Raw genomic sequence first — 6,143 nt, forward strand, 5'->3', positions numbered from 1 at the left:
GATCAAGTTTCCTAGATACATCGTTGCTGGATTTTATGGCGCTACGGGAAAACCCCTGATACTATTTTTTGAATAGGCTGAAAATATTGTTTTCAATATTTTCTTTTATGTTTCGAACGCTATGGTATACAGTTTACAGTGAACGAGTTTTATTCTTCTGTTTTCCTGTGAAACTCACGGTTCTCTATTATTAAACGAAAAGTAATGCTATAATAGGATTTGAAATGCGTTTCGAACGTTAAACACATTGCGGACATACGTACAATGAGAATATTTTTTATTGTTTTTACGACAAATAATCACTATTAAATATATTTCGTACATTTTATATTTTTCTCGTCCATAAAGGTATTATAAGCGTGAACGGTAGGAAAAACGCGAAGCCCGATAAATAAATTTCACGCTCGCTTCTGTAATTTTCAATTCTGCCTTATTATCGTAAAATCACCACTACGGAGTTACCTGAGTATATTAGGAATTCATAACAAAAATAACCGTAAACGCGTGTGCCCACGTCTCGCTATAACAGTCGGAGTTCATTTCGTATGAGGAACGAGTTCCGCTGTACTACCTTTCGCAAAGATTGCGACCCCGTCGCATAAAATCCGACTCAGTTTCGCGGAATTATGAGAAACGCTCCGCAATAAAATTATTATGATCAAAGAACTTCGCATTTTAATGTGAACGTCAGAGTTCGTTTCATATGGGAGGCGAGTTTTTCCAGCGATCTTTTCAGGGAAATAAACCTCTCGCGCGCGAACAATTTATTAAAATATTTTTAGACTATAGCGTATCTGACAGATATATTATAAACCGAACCCGTACAGACCTGATATGGAGAACACTGACGTTGAGTGATTAAATAAAAACATTTCTCTTATAGTTATTTTACGTCGCATCGTCGGCGATAGCTTTTAATTACGTAAATTCAGCCTCGCCTTTTTGGCCTCGTTCGTTTGGTGAATTTTGATGAAATTAATTTGGAGATATCTCGAGGCTCCAGCGAAGGCTAATATCCGAATTCATTTTCACGGTGATTTATGATAATATTCCTACAACAACACCAATAAGCTCAGAATAATACTGCAACAACGCAATGGATTGTTCGTAAAATGAGAAAGCATACTTGCACGTTCCGCGAAATGAAATTTTGTCAGGTCGCGACAAAGCTAACGCGGTTTTTCGGAAATATGAAATATCTCTCACCCCGGACAGGTGAAGGAGGACTCGACGTCGCGAGTGCGCGAGACGTCCTCGTATCTTTCGCGTGGCACGTGGATGTTGCGGGAGACCTGACACAGTTTCTTCCAACCGTGAAAAAAGTTCTGGAGAAGCCGAGGGGAAAAGAGAATCAACGATAACGATATCGCGGGAACGCGACTCGCGGCGTTTTAGCGCCAAGTCCCGGATTTTTGTCCGCCGCTGCGGAATCGAGTTTAGTCGTCGCGTCATTGCCGGGCCAGAGACGATTACGGAAACTCTGACACGGCGTTTTTCCGAATGCAGAATACTCGCAGAGGAGAAGTAGAAGAAGAAGAAGAAGAAGAACACCGTAAGTGAACTGCATGCAGTAATGCGAACGATTTCTTCTCTTAATCTTGTCAAGAGTTACCCAGCAGACGTGACATTAGCATAAAAGTACAAACGCGGACTGCTGAAATGAAATTACGCGTTTAGCAAGCAACACACGCGACTTTTTTTCTGCTATTCTCGCTTGTGTCGCACGAGATTAATAATTGGTGGCGAACTTGCAAGCCACTAAGGACCGTTGAACTCATTAACAATTTTTATGCTTACGGAAATTTATGATAATTGTTTAATTTCGCAGGTACACGTACACGTGCACAGTCTAGGGCGATTGGTACTGGACTAAACTCGCGGGTAAGAACAGCGAAGAAGGTGTAGCGACAAAAAGCTTTGAAACCAAGGCTGGACCTCGTTACGGTTCGCACTGTGGAAGAAAATACAAGGGGTTTCTTGTGGATACAAAGAGAATCGGGCGACCGCAGTTCTACAGAAATTTCAGGACTCCTCTTCTTTGAATGATCGTTCCACCGAAACTCGGGCAGACAGCGCGGCAGAAAAGTCCTGACGCAGCTTCTCAAAAACGCGGTTAGCTCCCACGGAAAATTGGAGACGCCTGTGACGACATCGCGCGCGGTAAGGGTCAATTTCAACTTCCCCTCGTTTCCATTTTCCGTGTTCGTGCAGGGGGAGGGAGTCTCGCCATCGCGGAAAAAAACGAAACGAAAATTCGACCAGGAAAGCTCGCGATAACGCGTCTAGGGCAACGACCGAAGTTTTTTTACGCCAGCGTCGTTGTCCTCGAGCGAACGTCGTCGTTCGGGCTGGCGAAACGTTGTGAAAATTTCATGGCTGGCGCCTCGAGACTTGTCCAGAGTTATAGACTTGTACGTGTATAATTTTGTTTGCGTTCCGATTTCACTGGTCCTGCTGGCGCGAATCCGTCACGTAGCTGCACAACTGAAACTGGCTGCGCCCACTCGTGAGTCCATTTCCGCTGTCCGTTTCTCATTAAGCGGCTCCTGCAAGATCAGAATTGTTCGCGTGTCTGCGAGGCCCGTGCGATCCACGGACAGTGCACAAATGATTTATAATTATTGTTTAATTCAATTATTTTTAACAAATGATAAATACGTATTATCGTGAAACACTCATTTATCAGTTCCTACCGTTTTACCGTCAGCTATTGGAAAAGCTTCTCCTCTCTTCAGGTTCATTCTGAATAATCCTGCGCGCAGTCCGCGATATTCGACTTGTTCAATTTCCAGAGTGAATTATGAATATCCCTGAATTCTTTCGAAAATCAGTGAATCAGTTGAAATGCGCTAATGCCCAACGCAACGATGGTAATATTCAAATATTCGTCGCCGCGTGATTAGTAGCTGTGAAAGCGCCTTCCAAAGGTACCTCTAATCGCTATTGTAAAACCAACAACGTAAATGGCTTAAGACTTTCCCGCTGCACTGCGTGCACACGGTTGACACTATCTATCGTATATCTCGAGACCTATCACCGGTGGATACGACGGGGCTACCGTAGATTGCCAGCGGTTAAATTGTCGGCAGACAAGTCTGCGAGTCTTGGACAGCCCTTGGAAACCGATGGAAACGCGGCGATAAACAGGGGGTTGGAGGAGGTCGCGCGACTCCGTCGCGAAAAAGGAAGCGGGAGATAGGGAAGAAGGGTGTGCACGGATGGCTGCGTGGAAGTTTCGCGTGACACGCCGCAAGGGGTGCTATCGTACTGTCCGTGCAAGGGTGGTTCGCAGCCATGGAACGCGGGAGGGTCTCCGGCCAGGGGCTGCTCGGAATCTATCGGTAGGTTAGAATTTACTTGCGTATGCACGCGAACCGTTTCCACAGCGGTGGTTTCCGAGGAATATTCGTGTTGGCCGATAAATACGTGTAATCGAGGGGGGAGCCCGTTGCGTTCGTCGAGAAGAAGGAGACAGATGACAGAATCGATAAAAAGGGGTGAAAGTTCGCTGAGTGAAGAGCAATTAAAATTTAGTTGCGGATGAAGCTCGAATAGCTCGAAAATTCTGTGTCTTTTCGTTCGTCAGCTATTTTGATTACAACATTTTCCGCTCTCTGTAAATCTGCAACGTTTGAAACAGGTGGATATTTTTGGACGAGCAAAGTGAGAGAACGTTATGATAAAATAACGTTTTCGTGGAATAGCTCTCGTTATTCATCGGAGGTGAAAAAAGAGGGGTGGATAGAACGATCCATCGTTTTCGAGTTAGGATTCCTTTGATAGGTGGGAAGACGGAATGATGGAGGTATCGATGGGAGATTCATGAATAGCAGCACGTAGGGAATAAGCTCGCGAAAATTCTGTGAATGTTGTGTTATAGAGATACGAATCGATATTAACAGTTGGAAGTTCACATTTGACAAAAAACGCGTGGGAAACCTTCCATCTGTTTTTGGAGAAATTTGTTCGACCATTTCATTTAATTTGTGAGCACACCAGATCTCTATATCGTATGCGATGTACAAGTATTTTGTAAAGAAAGAAATAAAAGTAAAATTTGTAATAATTAAATTCTATCTAAAGAGTCATACTTATAGGAAGCCAACGATTTGTGAAACAACAAGTAGTACGAGTCAACCAAAGCAGAGTAATAATAATTGTAATAATTACGTGGATAATACATACAGCAGTTATACTAGAACGCATGAATCTGCCAACACAATCCTGTTAAACAAAATTTTCTCACGAGCTTAAATATAATCAGTTTGTTCAGACGTGTGCGCATAATTGTCGAGCAATTTCTGCGTACGATACTCCATTACGCGGGACCGTTAATTAAAATTCCACCTGAAAATTCGTCACTAGAATTCCAGAGCCGAAAGACACGAGCGACAACAACTCGATAAACGGGTGGAACAACCCAACCACCGTGGCTCTCCAATTGTTTCAGACTGAACAGACGCTCTCGAGGTGTCCGCTCGAGCCGGACGCCGCAAAACGGTTGAAAATATCGTTTATCGTGCGTGCGACTCGAAAGTCATCCTGTCATCATCTAATGGCCCCGCGGAGTCATTGTCGCGGATCGAGAGGGTCGTCAATTTCCGCGTGCCAGGACCGACGAAATTTCGCGCCTCCTACGCGAACAAGAGGTCGGAAAATTCGTGGGATTCGACTCGCGGAACTCATGGAGGCTACATTATACCGCTTGCTTACCGAAATCCATCATCGCCCGGAGGACGTTATTGAAAATAGCTGCAACGCGACCGGAAAGGGGTAAGTGTGACGAAGCACCGGCGCACACGCGACGAGACCGTGCTTGGCAAATTTTCCGACGGTTTATTCCGAAAAATCGCCACAGTAGAAAGCCGGATCATGGCGATTCATCCTCTGAACGCGTATATATTCTGGCCAAATATTAACAGGAAATTGGCACGTATTAACAGTCCGAACGCGCTCTGGATGTAATCTATTTTAGAGTGCATTTTTATCGCGAGACCTCGGATGATTTACCAGGACGTCGTTAGTCCGTTTATTTTTTCGGATTCGACGGAAAATGTTTCGAGGGATCGAGGTAAATTGGACCTATGCACATCTATGCGATCATTTATGTCGGCAATTGATTGAGAGGGGCAACGTATTGACACCGACTGCTCTCTCTTGTCTTCGAGCGAACCAATTTGTTCAAGAGTTGCCAGAGTACCACGATATGCTTGTCGAAGCATTTCATTGGTACAAAAATCACCGATAATACGGAAACAAAATATGCGTTCCCTGCAGCTCTTTACGAAGATCATCCCTAAGACCAAGTTACCCACAGACCAACAATGAAAGGCTGTCTATCCGAGCAGGTTCAGCGGACACCAGCCAACAGGTGTTACGTAACGAAATTTCATTAAAAAAACAACTCCCTCGCCAGCGCCTCGGAAATAACCCACTTAAATCCACCGCGGACAATTACTTGCGACGACATCCGCGAATAACTCCACGGAGTCGAGTAACTCGAAGTCATCCGCGAGCCAAAGAGTAGTAGCGTCGTCAGGCATCCGTACCGGTAGAATTCACGACAACAAAGAGGCCCAACAGAGAGAGTGTATATCTCCTTCCATTCTTTTCTCCCCTTCACCGACCCCCTCAGCCCCCTCGTATGTGTCGCGGGCATTGGTAAAGGAATTGCCGGTATCGGTGGCCCGTGGTAGCTCGATGAGAACAATGATAGCGTGCACAAAGGGCAAGGATGCGTTCCCTTGTCGGGAAGAAGGAAGCGCGCCGGCTACGAGTTTAGCGTTCCGCGCTGCACAAGGGTTGCGTTCGTCCTCTGTGAATACACGTCGACACGGGAGCAACGTGGAGCAGACGGAGAGAGGGGTGTCCGCGAAACGCGGGGCACCAGCCAGAACGGGATGAAGGAGAAGGAGCAGAAGGAGAAACCCAGCGTGGGGGTGGAACAGTTGAACCGACAGAGGGAGGGGGTTAGCCTATCGGCTCGGGGTTGCTCGGTATCTATCGGTGGGCCAGATTTCACTGACACAGTCTCAGTAAACCGGCACACGTAAACGATTCCCTCTCTCTCTCTCTCTCTCTTTACCCCTCTTTTGCTGTCACATTGCACCCAGTGGAAGACGACGGCGACGCGGGCGTCGGAA

Source organism: Xylocopa sonorina, chromosome 6 (genome assembly GCF_050948175.1).
Source record: "Xylocopa sonorina isolate GNS202 chromosome 6, iyXylSono1_principal, whole genome shotgun sequence".
Classification (NCBI taxonomy): domain Eukaryota; kingdom Metazoa; phylum Arthropoda; class Insecta; order Hymenoptera; family Apidae; genus Xylocopa; species Xylocopa sonorina.